Source organism: Crinia signifera, chromosome 4, assembly GCF_055691185.1.
Source record: "Crinia signifera chromosome 4, ASM5569118v1, whole genome shotgun sequence".
Taxonomy (NCBI): Eukaryota; Metazoa; Chordata; class Amphibia; order Anura; family Myobatrachidae; genus Crinia; species Crinia signifera.
In genome coordinates, this window is record NC_139220.1 from 104,108,145 (window position 1) to 104,135,092 (window position 26,948).

At 48.0% G+C, this 26,948-nt stretch overlaps 1 long non-coding RNA gene across 1 annotated transcript in view; it reads right to left on the bottom strand.

Moving 5' to 3' along the window:
- Nucleotides 1-25,253, bottom strand: part of LOC146072376 (uncharacterized) — a 40,052-nt gene extending 14,799 nt beyond the window's left edge. The window contains exons 1-2 of the long non-coding RNA XR_014473098.1: nucleotides 25,128-25,253; nucleotides 18,031-18,164 (exon numbers count right to left, since the gene is read on the bottom strand). This is a non-coding gene — a long non-coding RNA (uncharacterized LOC146072376). The remainder of the gene's footprint in view (nucleotides 1-18,030; nucleotides 18,165-25,127) is intronic.
- Between the last annotated feature and the right edge of the window lie 1,695 nt (nucleotides 25,254-26,948).

The window sequence follows — 26,948 nt, forward strand, 5'->3', positions numbered from 1 at the left end:
TAAATAGACTAATTATTAATTAGCAACATCTAGAAGATAATAGATATAATTTGTTTAGTTTTTATGGACAACATCCCATCTTCTATAGAACTCCCATCTTAGAAAATCTACCCCATAATGTGTTATATACAATTACAGTTTGTGTAATAAAAAGGGAGGTGTATAATAATACTGTTTCTCTGTGGTTATTTCCTCAACTGGAGCATCTCTATGCTGGGTGAACGCGGTCAGAATTTGTAAAATAAAACATGTGTACTTAAATATACCAACACAAATCTCAGAGGGTTCCTTGGTCTATGAGGAGACATAGCCATTACCCCATCATTCTCCTGTCTACATATATCTCAGAGGGGGGGTTCCTTGGTTTGGTCTATACAACAACCCCACAAACTCTGTATTCACGAGTCGGCGCCTGGAACCCTATTGCTATCAGCAACTCATAGCTGCTGGCCTCAGAAAAGGGTACTTTCTACATAAATGTATTATGAGTAGACTTAATTTGGCACGTTTGCAGAGGAGCCGGTTACATAAGGAGTCATTGGACTGTTCACCAGGATTGTCAGTTAGACCATGGAATGCAACACTGTAATCTGTTACCTGCTGTGAACTGATGTTTATCCATGTGAATGTCCTAACTGCTGCAGAAGAAATAAAGATGTTTTTTGAAATTTTACCTGGTCTATAGGAATCTTATCACATTATATAAACGAAAATATCATCTGCAAATGCTGTTAATGGTAACCTCCTTGGTCGACACTGTGGAGAAAATGATCAGGCTCACACTTTTACAGCTTCCCTATAAGACAGCCTGATAGCCAGAAGCAAGGGCCATGGGGCATGGTGCTGCCGCCAGAGCCCTGCACTGTATATGATGGCATTGCTCGCAGACCCTTAGTTACGGTCTTGTATGTAAAAATTAACACCTAATAAAACTTAACACATTGATGACCTATGATGTTTCCTCCAGTTCTGTCAGAGACGCCAACTTTAGGCAATGTACAATGTATTTTAAATTTATAACTCAAAACATGACCACAGAAATGACATTGATATGAGGAGGTTGTCTGGAGGCCGTGTTCTCTCTGACTTGGGCTTATTTCCATCAAAGAAAACAAGAGAATAATCATCCAAACCACATTTGTAAAACAAAACCATGCCAGGAAACAATATAGCTCATCTCCTCATTATGCACAATCGCAATAAACGATGGAGATGGAAAATACTATATCACAGTAATGCGGCATGGCTATAATCAGTGTCTGAAAGGCTTCCTACATTTTAGAGTTATTTCTCTAGCATATAATAAAAAAAAGAAACACCAAATTAGTTTTGAAGTCTTTTATTGTATATTTATAGAATTATCAGATTTTGTTTGCTTTGGTCTTCAAGCATATAAGTCATTTAAAGGCTAATTCACTACAAGAGCACAAACAACTGGATTCACATGCACTCAGCTGCCAACCAGCAAAGTACAACCTAATCTGAAGTTGTCTCTAAAATGATAATAAAAGCAAAAATCTCTGCCACACAAGTCTGCAAGCATGTTAGTGTGTGAAAAATCAAGATCTAGTCATTTGTTTTATTCAGAAATCATGCATTGTAGGTATGTAATGTAACCACTGTACAACTGCATGAGACCACTTGAGTCCTGAGAGGGTCTTCTGCATATAACAGCCACTCATTCTTCCCTAAGTGTTTCATGCACACACCTGTACTTGGGATGTCACCAGATCTTAAGGCCCCTGCACATTATGGCGATTTACATGCAATTTAGGCACTTTTCATGCAATTGCGGCAATCAATCGCATTAAAAGTGCCCAAACTACATGTGTATGACAGCAGGTCCAATACGATGCAGGTCTCGTGCACATCGCACCAGAGCCTGTGAGTCGCATTGGCTGCAGATGTAATCTGCTTTATTGCTTTCGAGCCGGGCAGCTTGGCTGGGATTGCATGCGATATATTGCATGTAAAAGGATAGCATACAATATATTGCAGACAATCCTGCCCCCTAAGAAGGTCCCGGGCAACTCAAGGGTGGTTTGCGGGCGACATATCTGAGGGGAGAAGTCGCACCATGCATTGCACAGTGGGCTCTGTTAAAATGCTCCTTTGAAGGTCACCCTGGTTCTGGATTTCAGAATTTCAGAAGTGTGTACCCAGAAACCCACCCTGACAGACATTTTTAAAAGAAATTAATGATGCAACCCAGTGGGATTGTGACAGTGTTGGCACTGAGTGGGATGGGTGTGCCACATAACTCTGTGAGAAGTCAAGCCAATTGTTCCAAATTCAGTCGTTTTGTGAAATGTCAAATCATATCTAAGAAGCCTTAATGGGAGATGTAAACCATCAGGTTTTTTGTCTATGGAATTTAATTGATTTTTAAAGTTAATCTATTTATTGCGAAATAACACCAGGCACTTATTCTAAAAATACAGTGGAGAAAATGAGAGGGATTTCCCCCTATTTTGGGAATGAGCCCCAGGCTTATGGAGCCATAGAGGTAATGCTACAGCCAGGGGACGCACACTTGATGGGTCCAGTGGCTGTAGCATTAACATCCCCTGCTAGTCAGCCCAGGCTGGGAATTATTGGGGAGGTGGGGACCCCGCTGAAATAGAGGGCTTCCCAATCTCCAGTATACCCCGTGCCTGGACTGAATCCCATGGCTATCACCGCACCCGTGGGCAAGTTGATAACTTGAACTACCCCCCTAGCTAGTCAGCCCAGCTAGTGATACCAGAAAATGATATTATCCTTTACAGTGGGACTACAGATCCCAGGAAGCCTGCCCCAATTGCTGGTACTTGGGAGAACCATAAGTCAGTTAGAGACCAAATGACTGGGTCTGCAATACATACACACACTACCAATCAGGTGTCTGCATTAGCAAATATGTTTCTTAAATTGGCCAATAGTATCCTCTACAATAGAGGTCATTATTATCTATCGGCCAATTTAGTCCCATGTCTGCTTATGCAGATACCTGATTGGTAGTGCTTGTATGTATTGCAGATCCGGTCATGTGGTCTCGAACAACCACTTTTATTGGCTGTACTTGTCCATATGACTAGGCTATATTTACTATTGGCTGTATCTGCTCATTTCAGTGGATCATGTGACCTGCGGAGGTAGCCGGCCATGTGACTCTGTGGGTCATGTGACCAGCCCTACATCTCTCAATGTGACCTCTTCCATTGAGTGTTACTATTGATTATACCCCACGTGAACGGGCTATGTGAGTCAGATTCAGACTGTGACTATGGGCAGTATTCAATGTGATTATTCTCCGTGCATGGCGAGCGTTTTTTTTCGCTCGCCATGTTTTTGCGGAGATTCTCCATGTTTGGAGATTCTCCGTCACGGCACTTTATACACTATTCAATGTGACTGATACTCACCGCCCCTCGCGGCGAGTATCAGCCAATCTAGCGTATGAGGTGACGCTGCAGGGAGCCCGAGGACGGTGGCAGCCAGGGAGATGGAAGTCTCCCTGCCTGCCCCAGAACGTATGTGGCACAGGCTGCCCCCCCCCCCCCAGGAGAGCCAACAGGGGGCCGGGTATTCACTGCACCCGATCGTGCATATGTAATGATCGGCTGCAGTGAATATATGAATATCTAATTAGCGGCTCGGCTCCCGGCCCCCTGCTGGCTTCTCTGTGTAAAAAAATATATATATATATTTTTTATTAAATATATATTCATGTGCTATAAGCTATAAGAAGTGCACGTTGAATAGGGTTGCTCGCTTTTTGAGAGCAAAAGTCTCCGTCCAACGCGAGAAAAGCACAAACTCGCCATAAAACACTGAGAATTTTTCTCATTGAATACTGCCCTATGTGTTGTAATGAGCCAATGAATACCTTTGTTCCTAAGAAAACATTTTTTTATGAATCAATGTATGTAGGCAACATAATAGTTTTATTCAAGATTCCACTTTTTGTGTTGCCTTCTAAATATGCCTTTCTCTTTGCCCTATCTATCTTATTTTGTGAAATATTTTTATTGATTTATTTACCTATTGTGTATCACGTGTAATCCACTGCACCAATTAGAGGGGTATAAATATCCAAGACAGTTGGCAAAAAAATATTCTGATGAAAAAGCTGCTTGTGGGGATGCAGTGAAATGCGTTAGAAACCCCAAACCTGCACCCTTACTTTCCCCGGCGTGTGACATATTCATCTGAACCAGCCCCTGGACCAGCAAACCAACAGTTTGGACTCTTTCTGCCTTGGTGTTCACTTTCTGTACAGACTGAGGACATTGTTTACCAGCATTCAATCTCTCTAGTGGTAAGAGTTTACCAAGCATTTATCCGGAACTCTACACCATACTGTTCGAGACTACAGCTAGCTGGACATTATTCCCCAGCTTCGGTTGGTAATTAAACTTTTCAATCTCTACCCGCTGCTATAATTGTCCAAAGGGCATAATAGGAACAGACCCAAATAGCAACACCTAAGGGCCTTTTTCAATGGTGCACTTATTTGTGTTTTATTATATTTTCATTTTATGTTTGTATGCTCATATGTGGTATCATGCACTAAGTGTCTTTTAATATTTATTAAAAAAACAATTTATTACTGTGAAGGTAATTCAATCCCTTGTCATTTTTATTTTATTTTCAGCGCAGCCATTCTTGTTTTTTTTCTTTGTTATTGTACAGGACTTCTATACAGTTTGTGTGTATCTGCTTGGATTAGCAGCACCTGCTGAGTGCCTCCAATATACACACGGGTGTGGTATATGGTCCCGACAGTCGGGATCCCGACAGTCATTAGCCCGATGTTGGATCCCGACTGGCCGGACTTAGACAGCAGGGCGAGTGCAACAAAGCCCCTTGTGGGCTCGCCATGCTGTGGGCATGGTGGCTTGCTACGCTCCCCACCTATTCTATTCTCCCTCTATGGGGGTCGTGGACCCCCCACGAGGGATAATAGCCGGTGGCCATCGGGACCCAGAGTGTCCGAGTTTTGACTGTCGGAATCCCGACGTCGGGGTAATGACTGTCGGGATCCCGACTGTCGGGAAACTGTCCGGCACCCTATACACTCCTCCCACCTTCATAGGCTGTCTTTTCCTTTTTGATTTACTACTTGGGAGCACCACAGGTAACAGCATGCGTGGCATTAAAGGCCCGCTGGCACCTATAGTTCCCCGGTAAGGTAAATATTAAAATAATAAAACATTACATTACATTTTATTTAACAGCCTCTTCTCCCAGGGGTAAAAAAAGAACAGAAATAGCAGCGCTGGAATAATTATACTGTATGTCCAAATGAGTGAATCAATTAAAAAGTATATTTAATAACACATAATAAACTGGTAATAAAACAGAAAATTTTAGCAAAAGAGACCATGTGCATTAAGAAAGACGACCCATTGGGTAACTGATTAACCTGCACTAAACCAAAGCAGTAGTCCCAATTGGTGGAGTCCACAGTGAATAATAAATCCTCTGTGCCATTGGAGGTAAAGTCATGATGTTATATATGGTGGATTACCAAAGCCAGGAACCTCAACTAGAATGCGACTGTTTCTCCAGGTGATGGATGGCCAGGACTTCCAATAACAATGGGATGTGGTGGTCAGAAGATTGAGCAAGTGTATTGGGTCCAAATGCACAGGTCACAGTAGCACAGAAACTGGCAGCTTTATCAAGTTTTCTTGCTGCTGTGATGGTAATGGTATTTATAACTGAGGGGTGAATTTATGAAGCTTGGAGAAGTGTTATCTATCCCCATAAAGAACGTTATGAGCAAGGTGATAATGGTTCAGCCAATCAGCTACAATATGTAAATTGACAGGTAAGAGCTGATTGGCTGAACCATTATCACCTTGCTCATAACGTTCTTTATGGGGATAGATAACACTTCTCCAAGCTTCATAAATTCACCCCTCAATCCCATATCAGTGTCAATTGCATAATTGATTGATTTACTAGTTTAATATTCTTAATAATAAAAGGACATATTCGGAGACAGAATGATCATATACATAATACATAATCACTTTATACAAAATGTAATAAAACCTCACAGAAAGTATATATATAAAAAAACTATTTTAATTCTCCCAGGGAGAATGATGCCCCTCCAGAGCTTCACCGATGTCTTCACCTGGCAGGTGGCTCCTGCCACCCAGCCAGGGCTTCCCCAGTGTCTTCACCCAAAGGGTGGCGACCTTTCAACTGTTTTGCAGCAGCCACTACCTCTCCGGGTCTTCACCCGGCAGGTGGCTCCTGCCACCCAACCGGAGCTTCCCTGGTGGTGGCAGCCTTTAAATATTTAAGGGACTTCCCGGCATCTTCTTTCCTCTGGAGCTCTTCTCCACTTGTACACTGCTGTCCGACTGCCACTGCAACATTGCGATAGCCAACGTGAGGCAGCAGGGCGAATCCCTCCCCATGGCCATCTTGCATATTTGAAAAAATGGTGCCAATAGTTAAACTTTTAGTGCCATTTAAATATTCAAGATTGTCACTGCAGCAGTGGCAAACGGGGGCTCTAGACGAAAGAAGACGCTAGGAAGTCCTGGAGGTGCAGCGGCCGTGCAAAATAGTTTAAAGGCCACCATTCTCTGGGTGAAGATGTCTGGGAAAATACCCTATAGGCCATTGGTTCCCAAACTTTTTTAAATCACGGCACCCTAGAGTACCATAATTTTTTTCAAGGCACCCCATAGGCCAAATGTTTCTTATTGATATTTAAAAATATATATATTAAATTCAGTAAACTGTGTTTATATGTCATCCTTAGGGTCAATTATGTGGTAAGGGACATGATTCACTTCTGTTTGTACATATACATTATGATTAGAAGCAAAAACCACTGTTTTTTTCCTATTAAAGTGACAATAAATAATTTGAATTGGTCCTGAACTACTGACCCAGGGCACCCCTGCAAGTGTCCCGAGGCACCCCAGGGTGCCACGGCATACAGTTTGGGAACCACTGCTATAGGCTACAGCAAAAACGTGCGTGAATTGACGAACAGGAAGTGAGGGAAAAAACTGACAGTTGAAAGTTTAGATTATTCCTAATCACTCATTTTTTATTTATTTCATTCATCTGTTGGTGGACACTGGGACAGTGGGATGAGGGGGCGGAGCCACAGTGACAGGCACCAAGTACTGTAGTAGAGACTTCTTCTGGTGCAGCCCAGGCCCCTCCTTTCCCACACTCCGCCTTCTGGACAGTTTATTCTTGGTGCCTTAGTTCACAGGACCTGTTTGTAGTTGCTGCATAGTAAATATGCAGTTAGAAATTTTTATTTCATTTTTTTCCGTTAAAATCCTGACAGGGGCACAGGTTCCCCGTGTGGGCGATCCAGCCGTGTTTCTGGTCGACACTCTGTCAGCACCATGGCCGTTCGACTTCATTTATGTCTTCCCCCCTGGTGGCCCTTCTCCCACGGTTCCTTCATCGCCTCAAGCAGGAACCGGTGAGGGTTATTCTGGTGGCCCCCAATTGGTCACGGAGAGCCTGGTTCGCGGATTTTCAAAAAAATATTGGTAGATCTATTGCCTCATCGTCCCCACCTGTTGTCACAGGGTCGTTGAACACACTTCAACCTCCCCCCGACTTGCTTTGACGGGTTGGCTGTTGAATGGAGGGTCTTAAGGGATAAAGGTTTCTCAGAGGCAGTCCTCAGGACAATGATTTCAGTACGGAAGCCTTCCTCTTCAAGGATCTACTATAGAGTTTGGAGATCTTTCTTCACCTGGTGTGAGGAACAAGGAAAAAAAACCCGGATTTTTATGTTACCCAAGGTTTTATCCTTTCTCCAGGTGGGTTTGGACTACAATACTCCACTTTGAAGGTTCAGGTTTCGGCCCTGTGTTATTTCAACGGAAATTGGCCACGAGATCTGAGGTTTGCACTTTTCTTCAAGGGGTGATGCACTTAAAACCCCCCTTTCAAAGTCCAGTAGTTCATTGGGACCTTCCTCTGGTCCTTCGGACACTCCAGTCCGCACCTTTTGAACCGTTGGATTCTGTCAATCTCCGGTGGTTGACCTGGAAGACTTGTTTTCTTCTAGCGATTGCCTCGGCACGTAGGGTCTCTAACCTCTCTGCCCTGTCCTACAAGCCCCCCTCTTTGGTTTTTCACCCTGATCGTGTGATCCTTCGCACTAAGGCCCTTATTCAGATCTTATCGCAGTACAAATTTGTTCTCAAAATGGGCAAAACCATGTGCACTGCAGGGAGAGTTAGATTTGTGTGAGTTATTTTGTTTCTGTGCAGGGTAAATACCCATTATTTTTGCACTGCAATTTAGATTTTGAACACACTCCATCCAAATTTAACTCTCTATGCACATGTTACATCTGCCCCACCTGCAGTGCACATGGTTTTGCCCATTTTGAGAACAAATTTGTACTGCGATCAGATCTGAATAAGGGCCTAACTTGGGCTACCTCCCAAAGGTTGTTTCACGAGATCATCCTTCCCAGATTCTGATGAGGCTCGAACTCATGATGTTGTGAGAGCCCTTCGCACTTACGTGACCAGAAAAAAGGAGATCAGAAAGACTGAAGCCTTATTTGTTCTCTATGACCCTCATAAATGAGGCTGGCCAGCCTCCAAATAATCCTTGGCTCGTTGGTTGCGGCTAACTCATTTTTTTTCTCCTTCATTATTATGGGTCCTATTTTTGCTTTCCCCCCACTATCTGATCTTGTCCCCAAAGTCAAGGATACTGCTTTCGCACTGCTGCCAGGTATTGGGCAGATGATACAGAGTTCTGAGAGTGTGTTACCCGACCCAGTTTAGGTCAAGATAGAATCTCTAAGCTTGATACGTTACCCAGGACCGGAGGATGGTAAGGAGGTTTGACAGTAATAATACCAGCATACTCAACACATACCAGAACGAGAAACAACAAAGAATTCAAGGGTCTGTTGTGTGTGTGACCCTAGAATCACAACCAATGCCTACCAAAGGATGCCATACCTGTAAAATGTATATAGTGTAACCGCCCCTGTTTTTATTTTTATCCCAAAATTGTACATTATCCTTCGTCACCCTGAGTAAATTGTTAGATAAATGTGGCCCCTCGTTTATCCATAATCCAGGATTGGCCAAGAGCAGATGGTTTACTCCCCTTTTATGTAAAATTCAAGGATCCCAAAATTTTGTTAGGATTATGAATTTCTGTTGTGTTTTTAGGAAATATTTTGTACTGTGACAGTTTGGTATTTACTTTCAAAGGGTGGACTGTTAAAGTCGAGTTACACACACGCCATTTTAGGATAGTATGGCCGCCATTTTGGTTCGCAGAGTTGCGCAAATAAAGTATAATACCCGAGTCTGTGTAACAAAGTGGATCATAAGCGCAGCCATACTAATACACATAAATTCATAATATCACACTAACACAAAATAAAATATAGTTAATTAAAGGTTTAGTACGCTACACATAGTTTAATTAGAAATACACGATTGTTTCTGTACATGTTTCGTATCTTTATGTTCTGTGTCCCGTGCGCAGCATTCCGGTCGCAGCCAAATATTCGCAAGTCCTATGGTTTGATAATTACGGACAAAATACTTATTATATGTACTTTTGCCATGTGTCCTGTGTAAGACAAAGGAATCAAGTTGTAACCAGTTCTTGTTGCTGATTTACGACCCTGACGACGATGCTAACAAACAAAGGACACCAAAGTACCCTCCCCCCTGCTCCAATCCAAACCAGGTGCAATACCTTGCCCCAATCACTGAAGAATGGACATTTGAACCCTTGACCAATCATAAGGGCCTTTGACCCCCCTTCTTGGACCCTATAAAATAGCTATCCCTGAACAGGCTCGGTCTCTTTGGCACTGCATCTCTCCCTACATCTGGACCGGGCTAAGTTCAGTTTGAACATAGCGAGCTCCGACCGGACTACGCTGCGATATTCTCTTTACGGTAACATTTGTATTCCTGTATGTTCAATGTGGCTGATTATATTATGTATCTGTTTCTGTCCCCTTGTTAGTTTAAAGTATACTTATTATTGTCAGTTTAACTGTATCACGTGTAACACTGTGTTCTTACTTTCTGTAATCCCCTTTTGTCCGCTAGGGACTAAATACACTATTTAGAGAATCTATCTCCTCACTTTGTTATATCTTTGTCTTGTCTATTATTCGCATCTAGCGATAAGGTATATTACGGACATTGTCCATAAAAGGTATACGCAGTTTAAGTACTAAGTACTGCGAAGGGATTTCTTATTACTGGAACTGATCCAGCGTGTACAATACACGGAAAAGGCCCGCCATGCTGCGCTACGCTTTGTTCGCACGTAGCTAGAGATAAAGGGTACGCAAGTTAAGGAAAGAGTACGTAAACTGCACATTTCACTTATTGTTCTTCTGGTTATATAAATATCAGTTTTAACACTCATTCCACTCGCTCGGTGCGTAGATCGTGGGCTGCATCCTCTGGTGTCTCTGCAGCCCACAATGTACATGTCTCCACATGGTTTACTGTAAATACCTTCATTCGCCACTATAGGTTTGATACCTTCACTGAAGCTGATTCAGCTTTCAGACATGGTGTTTTCGCTGCAGCTCAGGAGCATTCCCTCCCATAAGGGGACAGCTGTGGGATGTCCCACTGTCCCCCAACAGATGAATGAAATGACTGGATTTTTGTTCTGGAAAAATGGGATTTGTGTACTTACCGTTAAATCCTTTTCTCCGATTCCACAGCACTGGAGAACTACAGTGGGGAATAGAGGGCGACCACTAGGAGCTTGGGCACTATAAGAATTATAACTGTGTGGCTAGCTTCTCCCCCTCTACGTCCCCTTACCCGTCAGTCTAAAGAATTGTGCCCGGAGGGGGCTGGAAGAAGCAACATACTTCCAAGAGGAGGTAAAACATCACACGTCAAAACATGCAAACTTGAAATTGTAGGACAGAAGAGAATAGAAATTTTCAAACAGTATCAAACACACAAACATAACTGACCAGGGGTTTTCAACTAACAACTGCAATCACCCTGTTAATAAAATTTCATGAATATTAGTAACCGGTACTGAAGGAAGAGCAGCGCCGGGAGGGTGTCCAGTGCCACCTGTAGTTTCGGAGAAAAGGATTTAACTGTAAGTACACAAATCCCATTTTCTCCTTCATCCACTAGGTGGCACTGGAGATCTACAGTGGGGACTTCCCAGAGCTCCCATCACGGGTGGGACAACGCTGAGATCCTTCCAACACCTCACGGCCGAACTGTGAAGCCTGGGCCACAAAAGTGTCAAATCAATAAAATCTGATAAAAGAGGGATTTTGTACTTACCAGTAAATCCTTTTCTCCGAGTCCACAGGTGTCACTGGAGTTACACTGGGGAATAGAAGGCGACCACAGGGAGCATGGGCACTTTAAAAAAGATTAGAGTGGCTAACTCCTCCCCTTCTACTCCCCCCCCCCAGGCCAATCATAAAGTTTGTGCCCGGAAGGGAGCAGGAAGATAAAACACACTTCCAAGAGGAGGTTAATACCACATACATCCTTCCATACTAGAAGTAAAGAAGAAACAAAAAACAGTGAGAATAAACACTGAAAACTCAAACGTTCATAGTCAACAGACAACGTAATAACATAACCTAAGGAACCCTAGTAGGGAACTTTTAAGTATCTTGAAAGTAATTGGAGAGAACAGCGCTGGGCGGGCGTCCAGTGACACCTGTGGACTCGGAGAAAAGGATTTACTGGTAAGTACAAAATCCCTCTTTCTCCTTCATCCACCAGGTGTCACTGGAGTTACACTGGGGACGTCCCAGAGCCTTCAACCCGGGCGGGTGAGCGCTGAGAACCCCATAACACCCTGCGGCCAAAGACTGAAGCAGAGGCCGCAAAGGTATCAAACCTGTAGAACTTGACAAAAGTCCTACAGCCCGACCAGGTAGCAGCACAACAGAGCTGTTGGAGAGAAACCCCTCGGGCAGCCGCCCAAGAAGAACCCACCGATCTGGTGTGCAGTGATGCACTGAGGCGGAGTTTGAGAAGAAGAGATATAAGCCTGACGGATAGTCAAGCAAATCAAGCGAATCCACCTAGAAATAGTCTGCTTTGAAGCCGGCCATCCACGACGTATCGGGTCATAGGTAACAAAGAGAGTGTCCGACTTTCTAATGGGGGCTGTACGTCCAACATAGATTCGTAGAGCCCTCACTACATCCAGAGATCTCGCATCAGGTGTATCATCTGTAAGGGCTGGAACCACAATGGGCTGGTTCAAGTGAAAAGCCGATACCACCTTAGGCAAAAAAGTAAGACTTGTACGGAGCTCCGCTCTGTCAGCATGAAACTGAAGAAAAGGGGATCGACATGACAGAGCCCCCAATTCTGAAACTCGTCTGGCCGAAGCCAGAGCCAGTAAAAGCACGACCTTCCACGTCAGATAGCGAAGGTCCACTTCCTCCAAGGGTTCAAAAACCGAAGTTTGCAAAAACTTAAGGACCAGATCCAGGTCCCAGGGAGCCGTTGGAGGACGAATGGGTGGCTGTAAACGAAGCACCCCTTGAAAAAAGGTTTGTACTTCTGTAAGGAAGGCCAATTTCTTTTGAAAAAAAGATGGCGAGAGCCGAGACCTGAACCTTTAAGGTATTCAGTCTCAGCCCTGAAGTCAAACCCTCCTGTAAGAAAAGGAGTAGCCTCGCCTTTTTGAACAGGCATGTGGAAACCCCACGTCTCTCACACCAAGCCACATATGAACGCCATATGCGGTGATAGTGTGCTGATGTGACCTCTTTCCTAGCTCTAAGTATAGTTGGTATAACTGCTCGAGGTATGCCCGCTCTTCTCAGGATGGACCTTTCAGCAGCCACGCCGTCAAATGAAGAAGACGTAAATCTGGGTGAAAGAACGGACCCTGACTGAGCAGGTCTTCCTGAGGAGGCAGGGGCCACGGCTCGTCTATCAGTAGAGATGTCAGATTGGTGTACCAAGACCGGCGTGGCCAGTCTGGTGCTACCAACAGAGCCGTGACACCCTCTCTCCGGATTCGCTGAAGTACTCGCGGAATAAACGGGACCGGTGGAAAGAGATACACATACTGGAAGGGCCAAGGAGCGACCAGCGCGTCCACCCCTTCGGCCTGAGGGTCTCGCGTCCTTGCGAAGAACCTGGGAAGCTGAAAGTTGTGTCCCAGCGGTGGATCAATTTTTTTTTTTAAATCATGTATTTTTTTATTGGTTTTGAAAAGTACAGACAAACAAAAAATAAAACTTAAACAAAAGACATTACATGTGTGATACGTTATTCAGTTAATACAGTGCATGCAGAGTATATATTTATAGTTTAATATCAAATTTCAGGAAGCAGAGATAAGTAACATTACAACATATGGGTTGGCATTAGGTCTGTGCGATAGGTCCCCAACTTCAACCACAGAGACAGTAGTATAGGTGAATTACGGGCAGGAGTCTCTTAGATACAGTGCAGAAGTCTGCCACAAGTCCCAGATTTTGCTGAATTTACCTAGGCAATTCCGCTTAGTATACATGAAACGCTCATGTGATATAGTGGTATTGACAAGCGCAATCCACATATTAGAGGATGGGGGGGCCGGACTCATCCAGGCCCTAGCAATACATACCCGGGCCAGAGTGAGGAGGTTATTAACATATGTCCTCCGATGCTTAGGAAGAAGATCTTCCAAATCGAGACCAAAAACACAGATACGTGGGTTAAAGAGTGACACCTGTACCCCTGTATCTCTAACATTCGCTAACACTGTGTCCCAAAAGGAATGTACCCGTGGGCAGCTCCACAGTAAATGCCAGAAGTCAGCCCCAGATCCCAAACACTTAGGGCAGGCATCAGATCCGGTGCCACCCATCCGCCTTAATCTGTGTGGGGTCCAGTAGACCCTATGTAGTATATACATTTGGATCTGCTGGAATCTAGCGAACGCAGTGGCACCTCTAGGGGAGCCCAGCATATGACTCCAATCCTCATCCTCAATGGGCCCTATATCTACTACCCATCTAGCACGCAAGACACCCAACTGGTCAGTGCCAGAGAAGGCAAGAAGAGGCGAATACAGAGCAGAAACTCTCTTTTGGCTTGGCAGCTTACGGATCATTGCACGGACAGGACATTCCACAAGTTCAGGGACATTCCCCCCCCATTGTGCACCTATTGCGTGTCTAAGTTGAAGGTATTTATAAAAGTAATGGCGCGGAATTGCGAACATAGATACCAATTGTTCAAAGGAGTGTAGTATCCCATCTTGAAAAAGTTGTCCAATCTCAGATACTCCAAAAGACATCCAGTCTGGACCAGCCCTTAGCTTATAGATTTCAGGAAAATCTTTATTTTTCCAGATAGGGGAGCAAGAGTCCAGCACCGGGTTGCCCCGTAGAGCCCCCACTGCCAGCCACACTCGACGAGCCTGTTGCAAAATGGGGGGGAGCGTGGCCAGGGATGTACGCGCCAATAAAAACTGTAATGGTGAGAAAGGTAATCTCGCCCTACCCAAAAGAGCAACAGGCAAGTTGCCATAGTCCGCAGGCGCAACCCACTCCACCAGCTGAGCCAACTGTGCTGCTAAGTAGTATAATCTCAAATCAGGTAGTGCCAGACCTCCATCACATCGTGACCTGCATAAAGTTCTAACCGCTATTCGTGAGCGTTTGCCACCCCAGATAAAGGATACAATATACCGGGTAAAAAGTTTAAATTGGAAGCTGGAATAAACACAGGGGAATTTTGTAAAATATATAAAAATTTGGGTTGTATAATGATTTTAACGAGGTTTACTCTGCCAGTAACCGATAAAGGAAGCGTCTGCCACACGCGGGTCCTCTGGCGCAGTGAGTCAATCTGCAGGGACAGATTCAAGGCTATAAAATCAGAGGGCGAGTGGGAGACCTGTATACCCAAATATTTAAATTGAGTACACCAACGAAGAGGGTAATTATAGAGTGAGGGTTTCTGTGTAGTGGGCAACAGAGGAAATACCACTGACTTATCCCAATTAATTCCCACCCCAGAGAAATGGGCATATTCCGTCATCAGGGTAAGAAGCGCTGGGAGGGAGGAAGCCATACTAGTCAGATATAGGATCATATCATCGGCATAAAGCCCAATTTTCTCCTCACTACTCCCAATCCTGAACCCTTCTATCAATGGAGAAGCTCTGATATAACATGCCAGTGGTTCCACCGCAAGAGCAAAAAGGAGGGGAGACTGTGGTGAAACCATTGACCATTACCCGAGCAGCAGGACAGGAGTATAGCAATCTTATCCAAGCCAAAAAATTCGGTCCTATCCCAAATTTTGTTAATGCACCCCATAAGTAGGCCCACTCCACAGAGTCAAAAGCGCGGGCCGCATCCAGTGAGACCACGACAGCATCGTCCATCCCTTCACCGGCCCACTGCAAATAGGTGAAAAGGCGGCGCAAGTTAAGGGTCGTCGATCGACCAGGCATAAAGCCAGTCTGATCGGCATGCACCAATTCTAGAACTACAGCATTTAAGCGTATAGCCAACAACTTGGCCAGTATTTTGATGTCAGTGGAGAGCAAGGAGATGGGCCGATAGGAGTCAGGAGACAGTGGATCTTTACCAGGCTTTGGGATTAAGACTATCAGCGCCTCCGCCATAGAGGAGGGGAGGGAACCTTGCTCCAGCAGCCTATTAAAAAGGGTCAGCAGTCTGGGAGCAAAGAATGTTACATGGGTTTTGTATAATTCAATAGGGAGTCCATCTACGCCCGGGGTCTTGGAATTAGGAAAGGCTTTAATCGCCACTTCTATCTCCTCCAGTGTGAGAGGGGCATCCAACAAACATCTAGAGTCCGCACTCAAAGTAGCGGTGGATCAATTTTTGAAAGATTTGAGGGTGCAAGCACCACTCCCCTTGATGAACGTCCCGCCGACTGAGAAAATCTGCCTCCCAGTTTTCTACTCCGGGTATGAACACGGCCGACAGGATCAGTGCGTGGTTCTGAGCCCAGACCAAGATTCTGCTGACCTCCCTCATGGCTGCACAACTGCGGGTGCCTCCCTGCTTGTTGATGTAAGCCACCGTCGTTGAGTTGTCGGATTGCACCCGTACAGCTTTTCCCTGTAGAAGAGTCCTGGCCTGGAGAAGAGCGTAATAAACCGCTCTGAGCTCCAGGACGTTGATTGACAGGAGACTCTCCTGAGTCGTCCAAAGTCCCTGGAACTGACGTTCTAGGGTGACCACTCCCCAGCCTTGGAGGCGGGCGTCTGTGGTGATGAGGGTCCAGTCCCAAATCGTAAACCTTCTTCCTTGATCCAGGTTGGCGATGTTGAGCCACCAAAGTAAGGACAGACGAGCTTGAGGGGACAGAGTTACCATATGGTGCAGGTGTAAGTGGGAACCCGACCACTGCTTGAGGAGCGACAGCTGAAACGGGCGGGAGTGAAAACGCCCGAACTGTATCGCTTCGAATGTGGACACCATCTTTCCCAAGAGTCTGGTGCACAGATGAACCGACACTCGTCTGCGACTCAGGACCAGCCTGACCAGGACCTGCAGGGATTGGATCTTGTCCGCCAGCAGAAACACCCGCATCTGGCTGGTATCCAGGATCATTCCCAGAAATAAGAGACGCTGAGTGGGTTGAAGGTGTGACTTGGTCAAATTGAGAATCCACCCGTGAGAGGCGAGAATCTTCTGTGTGAGCCGAATGTGTTCCAGCAGGGTCTCCCGGGAGCGACTCTTCAACAGAAGGTCGTCCAAGTAGGGGATGATAGTAACACCTAGTGTGCGAAGAACCTCCATCATGACCGCCATCACCTTGGTGAATACCCGAGGTGCCGACGAGAGGCCAAACGGTAGTGCCTGGAACTGCCAATGGCGATCCTGCACCGCAAACCGAAGATATGCCTAGTGCGGAGGCCAAATGGGAATGTGCAGGTAAGCGTCCTTGATATCGATTGATACCAAGAACTCTCCCTCTTCCAAACCCTGGATCACAGACTGCAGGGATTCCATCTTGAACTTGACCACATACAAGTACGGGTTTAAATTCTTTAAATTTAAAATGGGACGTACCAGAAACAGACTGGAGTAGTAGCCCCGGGTACCCTGATCTACAGGAACCGGGACCACTACTCCCATGTCCTGCAGTTTTGCAATGGCTGTCAGTAACTGATGCCCTTTTTCTGGAGGCAGAGGTAGACCTGTCTTGAAGAACCTGTTTGGGGGAGACAGACTGAAACAGATCTTGTAACCGAAAGTTATCAGATCTCTTACCCAAATGTCCTGAAAGGACTGGAGCCATACCGGACTGAAATTCCGTAGATGAGCACCCAACAGAGGGGTGTCAGGCCGTCTGTAAAGACCATGCAGGAGAGCCAGCACCTAATAGCGGGGTGTAAGGCCGTCTGTATACACAGTGCAGAAGAGCCAGCACCCAACAGGGGGGTGTCAGGCTGTCTGTAAACACCATGCAGGAGAGCCAGCACCTAATAGCGGGGTGTAAGGCGGTCTGTATACACAGTGCAGAAGAGCCAGCACCCAACAGAGGGGTGTCAGGCCGTCTGTAAACACCATGCAGGAGAGCCAGCACCTAATAGCGGGGTGTAAGGCCATCTGTATACACAGTGCAGAAGAGCCAGCACCCAACAGAGGGGTGTCAGGCCGTCTGTAAACACCATGCAGGAGAGCCAGCACCTAATAGCGGGGTGTCAGGCCGTCTGTATACACAGTGCAGAAGAGCCAGCACCAAACAGAGGGGTGTCAGGCCGTCTGTAAACACCATGCAGAAGAGCCAGCACCCAACAGAGGGGTGTCAGGCCGTCTGTAAACACCATGCAGGAGAGCCAGCACCTAATAGCGGGATGTCAGGCCGTCTGTATACACTGTGCAGGAGAGCCAGCACCCAATACCGGGGTGTCAGGCTGTCTCTATACACAGTGCAGGAGAGCCAGCACCCAATACCAGGGTGTCAGGCCGGCTATAACAATACTGTACAAATAACAGTCTTTAGCAAACATACAGATTTAATAAATATGCATGTGTGCCAGGAAGGTATTATCGCGCGTCATTACCTGTTGTGGGTCAGCTGCTATTGCCTTCCCATCTTCAGTATATGCTGTAGTAAAGATGACCTCACAGAAGCCCAGAGATGTAGTTAAGTCAGTAAGTCTGGTGACATCGCAATTCATTTGTGGAGAAGGTCCACCTGATAAAAAAAGAATGAGGCGCGATAATGAGATTTATGTCTTACCTGTTAAATCTCTTTCTTCGAGGACGTCAGGGGCCACAGGGATAACAGTGGGGTATGAGTGAGGTCACGATCCACATCCAGCACCAGAAAGGTTAAAAACTCTGGCTGCCCGGAGACAGACCTGGCTCCTCCCCTCCTCTACCCCGCCTCCTAGGCCATTTACTTTCAGTTTTTTCCCCAAGCCAGGCAGGAGACAAGATAGAAGGAAGAGAAACCCATACAGAAACACATTCAACAAACATATGTTCGTGTGCGGTTGCTCAACAGAGAAACCATAACTGTGACATGTATAAGTACCCTCAACATAGGAACTTTAACTAAGTTCACTCAACGGAGGAACTATGAACTTCATACCATGAAGAAGGCGCGGCAGGGAGGGATCCCTGTGGCCCCTGACGTCCTCGAAGAAAGAGATTTAACAGGTAAGACATAAATCTCATTTTCTTCTGCGGCAGACGTCAGGGGCCCCAGGGATAACAGTGGGACGTCCTAAAGCAGCCACCTAAGGGTGGGGACGCGCCTGGGCCGCAGCTAGTACACTCCGGCCAAATGCCGAATCCTGTGAGGCAAACGTATCAAACGCATAGAAGCGCAAGAAAGTCTGAGGAGACGACCAAGTCGCCGCCCTGCAAAGTTGCTCTGCTGTTGCACCACCCCTAACAGCCCAAGATGCACCCACAGATCTCGTGGAATGAGCCCGGACCCCCGTTGGAACCGGGAGGGCGGCACCCAAGTAAGCTTGCTTGATGACAGACCTCAGCCAGCGGGCAATAGTCTGCTTTGTTGCAGGCCAACCTCTCTTTTGAAATCCATAGAGAACAAAGAGAAAGTTGGATTTCCTAAGGGTTTTCGTGCGGCGTACATAGATGCGCAATGCACGTACCACATCCAGAAAATGCTGCTCAGGAGAAGCATCCGGCCTACGAAAGGCCGGAACCACTATTTCCTGGTTAACGTGAAATTTGGACACCACCTTAGGAAGATGTGAGGGGACGGTTCGAAGAACCGCCCTATCAGGATGAAACACCAGGAGAGGAGACTGACATGACAGAGCAGACAAGTCAGAAACCCTCCTGGTCGAAGCAATGGCCAGCAGAAAAACAGTTTTCCATGTAAGCCAACATAGATCCACTGATCGCAAGGGTTCAAAAGGGGGGCCCTGTAGAGCCTTAAGAACCAGAGAAAGATCCCATGGGGAGACCGGTGGGACAAACGGAGGTTGGATTCGCAAGACCCCCTGCAAGAAGGTGCGGATGTCCTGCAACAATGCCAACCTTCTGCGAAAAAGAATAGACAAGGCCGACACCTGTACTTTCAGTGATGACAGTCGGAGGCCAGCCTCTAAACCCTTCTGTAGAAAGGACAGAATCCGAGACAAACGATACGTTTTTGGATTAAGCTGTCGGGAACTACACCAGGAAAAATAAGCCCGCCAGATGCGGTGATAAGCATTAGCCGAAGATGGCTTACGAGCCCTGAGCATAGTCGAGATTACCCGTGAATTAAAGCCTTTAGCTTTTAACAAGGAGGTTTCAACAGCCACCCCGTTAAAGACAACCGCTGCAGATGGGGATGGAGGCACGGCCCTTGTGAGAGCAGATCCGGCCACAGAGGTAGACGGAATGGAGGGGCCACCGACAGGGCCTGCAGATCCGAGAACCAGATCCTCCGAGGCCAATGAGGGGCTACCAGGATCAACGTGCCCCCTTCCGCCTTCAACTTGCGAAGAACTCGGAGAAGGAGCGAGAATGGGGGAAAGGCATACATGAGCGCGAACGGCCACTGGGCCGACAGAGCGTCTATCATGCAAGCGCCTGGATCTCGGGCTCTGGAACCGTACAGGGTGACCTGGTGATTGTGGCGTGACGCCATCAAATCCACCTCCGGTCTGCCCCACCGGTCCACCAGCATCTGGAAGGCTTTCGGATGGAGAGACCATTCGCCCGCATCCAGAGTCTGACGGCTCAAGTAGTCCGCCTCCCAATTGAGGAGACCCGGAATAAAGATTGCCGATAATGAGGGAATCCTGTTCTCTGCCCAATGGAAGATACAGGATGCCTCCGCCATGGCTGATCGACTCCGAGTGCCACCCTGATGGTTGATGTAAGCCACCGTCGTCGCATTGTCCGACTGGACCTGCACTGGGCGGCCTTGAAGCCAAGGCTCCGCCTGACGGAGGGCCAGTAGGACTGCCCTCAGTTCGAGAATATTGATGGACAGTAGCGATTCCTGCGGCGTCCAGATTCCCTGAAAGGACTTCTGACATGTTACTGCTCCCCAACCTCGGAGACTGGCATCCGTGGTGAGGAGAGTCCATCTGTGGATCCAAAATGGCCTCCCTTCCATGAGGTTCTGATCCAGAAGCCACCGTGACAGGGAACTCCGTGCTGTCGGAGACAAGACAATCAGGTGTGATCGTATGTTGGAGTAGGACCCCGACCATTTCTTGAGAATTTCCCATTGTAGTGGGCGAGAATGGAACTGCGCGTACTCTGCCATGTCGAAGGCTGAGACCATGGATCCCAGGACTCTCATGCAGGCATGGATTGAGACAGACCTGAGAGAGAGAAGATGCTGAACACGGGACTGTATAGCCTTGCGGCGTCCCTCCGGCAAGTAAATCCGTTGATTTACTGTGTTCAACAGAGCCCCTAGGTGAACCATGGATTGACTGGGAATCATGGATGACTTGGGCCAATTGATAACCCAGCCGTGGCGTTCCAGGACCGCCACGACCTTTGTCAAATGTTCCTGGAGAACCTGAGGAGACTGTGCCAGGATTAACAGATCGTCCAGGTATGGAAGAATCCGGACACCCTGATTGCGAAGAGTACTGGCCATCACTGCCATGACCTTCGTAAAGACCCGTGGAGCTGTGGCCAGACCGAAAGGCTGTGCCTGAAATTGAAAATGATGGTCCTGCAGCGCAAATCTCAGAAACCTCCAGTGTTCTTGTTTGATGGGAACATGTAGATACGCATCTTGTATGTCGAGTGATGCCATGCAATCCCCTGGTTGCAACGCCAGAACAATGGACCGCAAGGTTTCCATCTTGAACTTTGGTACCCGGAGGAATTTGTTGAGTCTCTTTAGATTTAAAATGGGACGGAAGGTCCCATTGGTCTTCCGTACCAAGAAAAGACTGGCGTAAAAACCAGTGCCTTGTTGCGGCACAGGAACGGGTGCTATGACTCCTGCAGACAATAGTTTTTGTATGGCCTGTTCCAGTGCTACGCGCTTTTCTAAGTCCTTGGGGGAATTTGTTGAAAAGAACGAGCTTGGCGGTCGACAGCGAAAGGTTATAGAATAGCCTTTGGAGACTACATCTCGAACCCATGCATCTGTCGTGGATTTTAGCCACAAGTCTGAAAACCGTAGCAGGCGACCTCCCACCCTGGGATCCCCCAGGTGGAGCGCCGCCCCGTCATGCTGAGGGCTTATCTTCGGGTTTGTGGTCAGGGCGTCTGGTAGGCCAGGGACGTTTTCCCCTGCCTTTAGAGGGCTTTGCGGGCTGAGGCTGTGTCCTTGTGAAGGACTGCCCCCTACCCCTGCCCTGAAAACGAAAGGACTGGAACGCCGGTCGGGGACGTGGAGCAGGAGTGGATGGCAGGAAAGCTGCCTTTGAGGCAGCCACCGTGGCCACAATTTTGTCCAACTCTGAACCAAACAATAGGGAGCCCGCAAAAGGTAACGCCTCTAGTGTTATCTTGGAATCAGCATCCGCTTTCCAAGAGCGAAGCCACAGAGACCGTTGTGCCGCCACTGACGAGGCAGACACTCGTGACGTAAGGGTGGCTGCATCTAAGGCGGCCTCCCCCAAATACAATGCAGCCTGACGCATGATGTCAAGGATAGGAAGCATGTCATCTACACTATCTCCCTCAGTAATAATATTAGTGAGGGCAGAAATCCATTTTACCATGGCCTTCGCTACCCAGGCAGATGCCAGAGTAGGCCGCGCAACCGCCCCAGAAGTTGTAAAGATGAGCTTAAGAAAGTTCTCTAACTTTCTGTCAGCCGGATCCTTAAGGGAAGCAGTTGGGATGGGAAGAGTATTGGAACGCACAATCTTAGCGATATGTGCATCCACTTTAGGCGAAGTTTCCCAGCGTACCCTATCCTCTGGAGGGAGCGGGTAATTGGTATTAAACCGCTTAGGGAGCGGAAACTTCCTATTTGGCAAAACCCAGGCCTCCCCAAGGACATCCTCTAGTTCAGAAGACTTAGGGAACACTGACAGAGTACGCTTGGGCCGCTTAAAGGATGGGCCCACAGACTGAGACGGCTCAGAGACATCCTGTAAATGTAAGATGTCTCTAACCGCAATTACCAGGGCCCCTACATCGACACGTGCTGAGATGTCGCCTTTTGAGGCTTCCTCAGCCTCTTCGTCGACCCCGTCGTCAATCAGCTGTTCTTCCTCCCCATCAGTGTCATCTGTATCAGTGTCCTGATGGAGGAGGGTAGAAGGGATTTCCCTGCTATGGCCCTTACGGCTTTTACCCTTTAAAGAGGTACTGATGCCCTGAACCGAGTCAGCCAATGCACGCGCCCATGCAGGCTCCTCGGGGGGGCCACATGCCCGAGACCCGGATGGTCCCGGCTGCAGGGATGGTGCAGTAGAGAGTTTGTCTATTAACTGCGACATGACCTGGGTAAGCTGGGCCCAGGCAGGTTCCTGAGAGGAAGCTGCCACAGGGGGCTGCGCATGCATCTTTATACATTGTAAGCATAACCCCTCTACAAGCTGGGGTACGCCCGCTCTGCAACGCGTGCAGGACACCAATATAGGGGCCCATGTGTCATCACCGCTGTCCTCCGACATTGTACAAGAGGCAGCTGATTGTAACAATTAACACAATATAGCAGTGATAGTGTTAAAAACAATATGAGACACAGCACACATACAGAGTCATACAATGCAAAATAAAAAACCTGGCACTGGGCTCCGCAGACGCACAAAGGCTGGCAGGAGCATAAAGTACTGTAACCTGGTATCCTTGAAGGAGAGGTACAGGTGGGATTTGCCAAGATTGCCCAGCAGTGAAGAGATGGAACTCCAGAATGGCAGAGAGCTCTCTGTGTCCGTCCTACACGTGCAGCAGGCAGGCAGGAAGAGAGCAGGGCTGGAAACCCCGTGGGTACATCCTAGCTCCTGTCTCCGGGGGAGGGGCTGTGTGAGGAGAGGCCCCCCCCCTACTAGCAAATGGCCACCTGGGATTTAATGACTCCTGCGGCACCGGTAAAATGGCGGGGATCCGGCGCTTGCCGGGCGGCCCCGCATACCGACGCCGCTGCCCACACTCAATGTCTCCCTGGTGGTCCAGCGGGGCAGGGTGCTCAACCTAGTGAAAGGCGGCGTTCTGGACGCTTGCTAGTGCAGCCCGGCGATCCCCCCCGCCGGGCTGCTCAGCCGCTAATACATGCGCGCACATGCGCGCTCCCGGCGGGGAGCGCGTTACCTGAAGCGGTTAATACCGCTGAAGTCCCGGTCCCCGTCGCGGCTGCGTCTCCTCAGTGCCCGGAGCCAGCCGACACCGACACTGTGGCAGCCACGTGGAAGGTGTGCGGCTGCCGGGTCCCGGGTGATGGAGCGCAGTGCAGGGGTCTAACAGACCCCCAGCGCTGCTGCTCTGTCACTGACTCCAGCGTCAGTGTAAAAATAAGATTAATAAAAAAAAATTTAAAGTTTTAGCTGCTTAAAAGCAGCCCCTTTCTAAATGCGTGTTGGCTCCTGCCAGCACAAATAAAACTGAAAGTAAATGGCCTAGGAGGCGGGGTAGAGGAGGGGAGGAGCCAGGGCTGTCTCAGGGCAGCCAGAGTTTTTAACCTTTCTGGTGCTGGATGTGGATCGTGACCTCACTCATACCCCACTGTTATCCCTGGGGCCCCTGACGTCTGCCGCAGAAGAAAATATGTTCATGACATATATGCATATTTATTATTACTGGGTGCAGGAGAGCAGACACCTTATATAGGGGTGTAAGGCCATCTGTATACACAGTGCAGAAGAGCAAGCACCCAACAGGGGGGTGTCAGGCCGTCTGTAAACACCATGCAGGAGAGCCAGCACCTAATAGCAGGGTGTAAGGCCATCTGTATACACAGTGCAGAAGAGCCAGCACCCAACAGAGGGGTGTCAGGCCGTCTGTAAACACCATGCAGGAGAGCCAGCACCTAATAGCGGGGTGTAAGGCCGTCTGTATACACAGTGCAGAAGAGCCAGTACCCAACAGAGGGGTGTCAGGCCGTCTGTAAACACCATGCAGGAGAGCCAGCACCTAATAGCGGGGTGTAAGGCTGTCTGTATACACAGTGCAGAAGAGCCAGCACCCAACAGAGGGGTGTCAGGCCGTCTGTAAACACCATGCAGGAGAGCCGGCACCTAATAGCGGGGTGTAAGGCGGTCTGTATACACAGTGCAGAAGAGCCAGCACCCAACAGAGGGGTGTCAGGCCGTCTGTAAACACCATGCAGGAGAGCCAGCACCTAATAGCGGGGTGTAAGGCGGTCTGTATACACGGTGCAGAAGAGCCAGCACCCAACAGAGGGGTGTCAGGCCGTCTGTAAACACCATGCAGGAGAGTCAGCACCTAATAGCGCGGTGTCAGGCCGTCTGTATACACAGTGCAGAAGAGTCAGCACCCAACAGAGGGGTGTCAGGCCGTCTGTAAACACCATGCAGGAGAGCCAGCACCTAATAGCGGGATGTCAGGCCGTCTGTATACACTGTGCAGGAGAGCCAGCACCCAATACCGGGGTGTCAGGCTGTCTCTATACACAGTGCAGTAGAGCCAGCACCCAATACCGGGGTGTCAGGCCGGCTATAACAATACTGTACAAATAACAGTCTTTAGCAAACATACAGATTTAATAAATATGCATGTGTGCCAGGAAGGTATTATCGCGCGTCATTACCTGTTGTGGGTCAGCTGCTATTGCCGTCCCATCTTCAGTATATGCTGTAGTAAAGATGACCTCATAGAAGCCCAGAGATGTAGTTGGCTTGTCTGGTGACATCGCAATTCATTTGTGGAGAAGGCCCACCTGATAAAAAAAAGAATGAGGCGCGATAATATGTTCATGACATATATGCATATTTATTATTACTGGGTGCAGGAGAGCAGACACCTTATATAGGGGTGTAAGGCCATCTGTATACACAGTGCAGAAGAGCCAGCACCCAACAGAGGGGTGTCAGGCCGTCTGTAAACACCATGCAGGAGAGCCAGCACCTAATAGCGGGGTGTCAGGCCGTCTGTATACACAGTGCAGAAGAGCCAGCACCCAACAGAGGGGTGTTAGGCCATCTGTAAACACCATGCAGGCGAGCCAGCACCTAATAGCGGGATGTCAGGCCTTCTGTATACACTGTGCAGGAGAGCCAGCACCCAAAACCGGGGTATCAGGCTGTCTCTATACACAGTGCAGGAGAGCCAGCACCCAATACCGGGGTGTCAGGCCGGCTATAACAATACTGTACAAATGACAGTCTTTAGCAAACATACAGATTTAATAAATATGCATGTGTGCCAGGAAGGTATTATCGCGCATCATTACCTGTTGTGGGTCAGCTGCTATTGCCGTCCCATCTTCAGTATATGTTGTAGTAAAGATGACCTCACAGAAGCCCAGAGATGTAGTTGGCTTGTCTGGTGACATCGCAATTCATTTGTGGAGAAGGCCCACCTGATAAAAAAAGAATGAGGCGCGATAATATGTTCATGACATATATGCATATTTATTATTAATGGGTGCAGTAGAGCAGACACCTTATATAGGGGTGTAAGGCCATCTGTATACACAGTGCAGAAGAGCCAGCACCCAACAGAGGGGTGTCAGGCCGTCTGTAAACACCATGCAGGAGAGCCAGCACCTAATAGCGGGGTGTCAGGCCGTCTGTATACACAGTGCAGAAGAGCCAGCACCCAACAGAGGGGTGTCAGGCCGTCTGTAAACACCATGCAGGAGAGCCAGCACCTAATAGCGGGGTGTAAGGCCGTCTGTATACACAGTGCAGAAGAGCCAGCACCCAACAGAGGGGTGTCAGGCCGTCTGTAAACACCATGCAGGAGAGCCAGCACCTAATAGCGGGGTGTAAGGCCGTCTGTATACACAGTGCAGAAGAGCCAGCACCCAACAGTGGGGTGTCAGGCCATCTGTAAACACCATGCAGGAGAGCCAGCACCTAATAGCGGTGTGTAAGGCCGTCTGTATACACAGTGCAGAAGAGCCAGCACCCAACAGAGGGGTGTCAGGCCGTCTGTAAACACCATGCAGGAGAGCCAGCACCTAATAGCGGGGTGTAAGGCCGTCTGTATACACAGTGCAGAAGAGCCAGCACCCAACAGAGGGGTGTCAGGCCGTCTGTAAACGCCATGCAGGAGAGCCAGCACCTAATAGCGGGGTGTCAGGCCGTCTGTATACACAGTGCAGAAGAGCCAGCACCCAACAGAGGGGTGTCAGGCCATCTGTAAACACCATGCAGGAGAGCCAGCACCTAATAGCGGGATGTCAGGCCTTCTGTATACACTGTGCAGGAGAGCCAGCACCCAATACCGGGGTATCAGGCTGTCTCTATACACAGTGCAGGAGAGCCAGCACCCAATACCGGGGTGTCAGGCCGGCTATAACAATACTGTACAAATGACAGTCTTTAGCAAACATACAGATTTAATAAATATGCATGTGTGCCAGGAAGGTATTATCGCGCGTCATTACCTGAACCCTGAAGAAGCC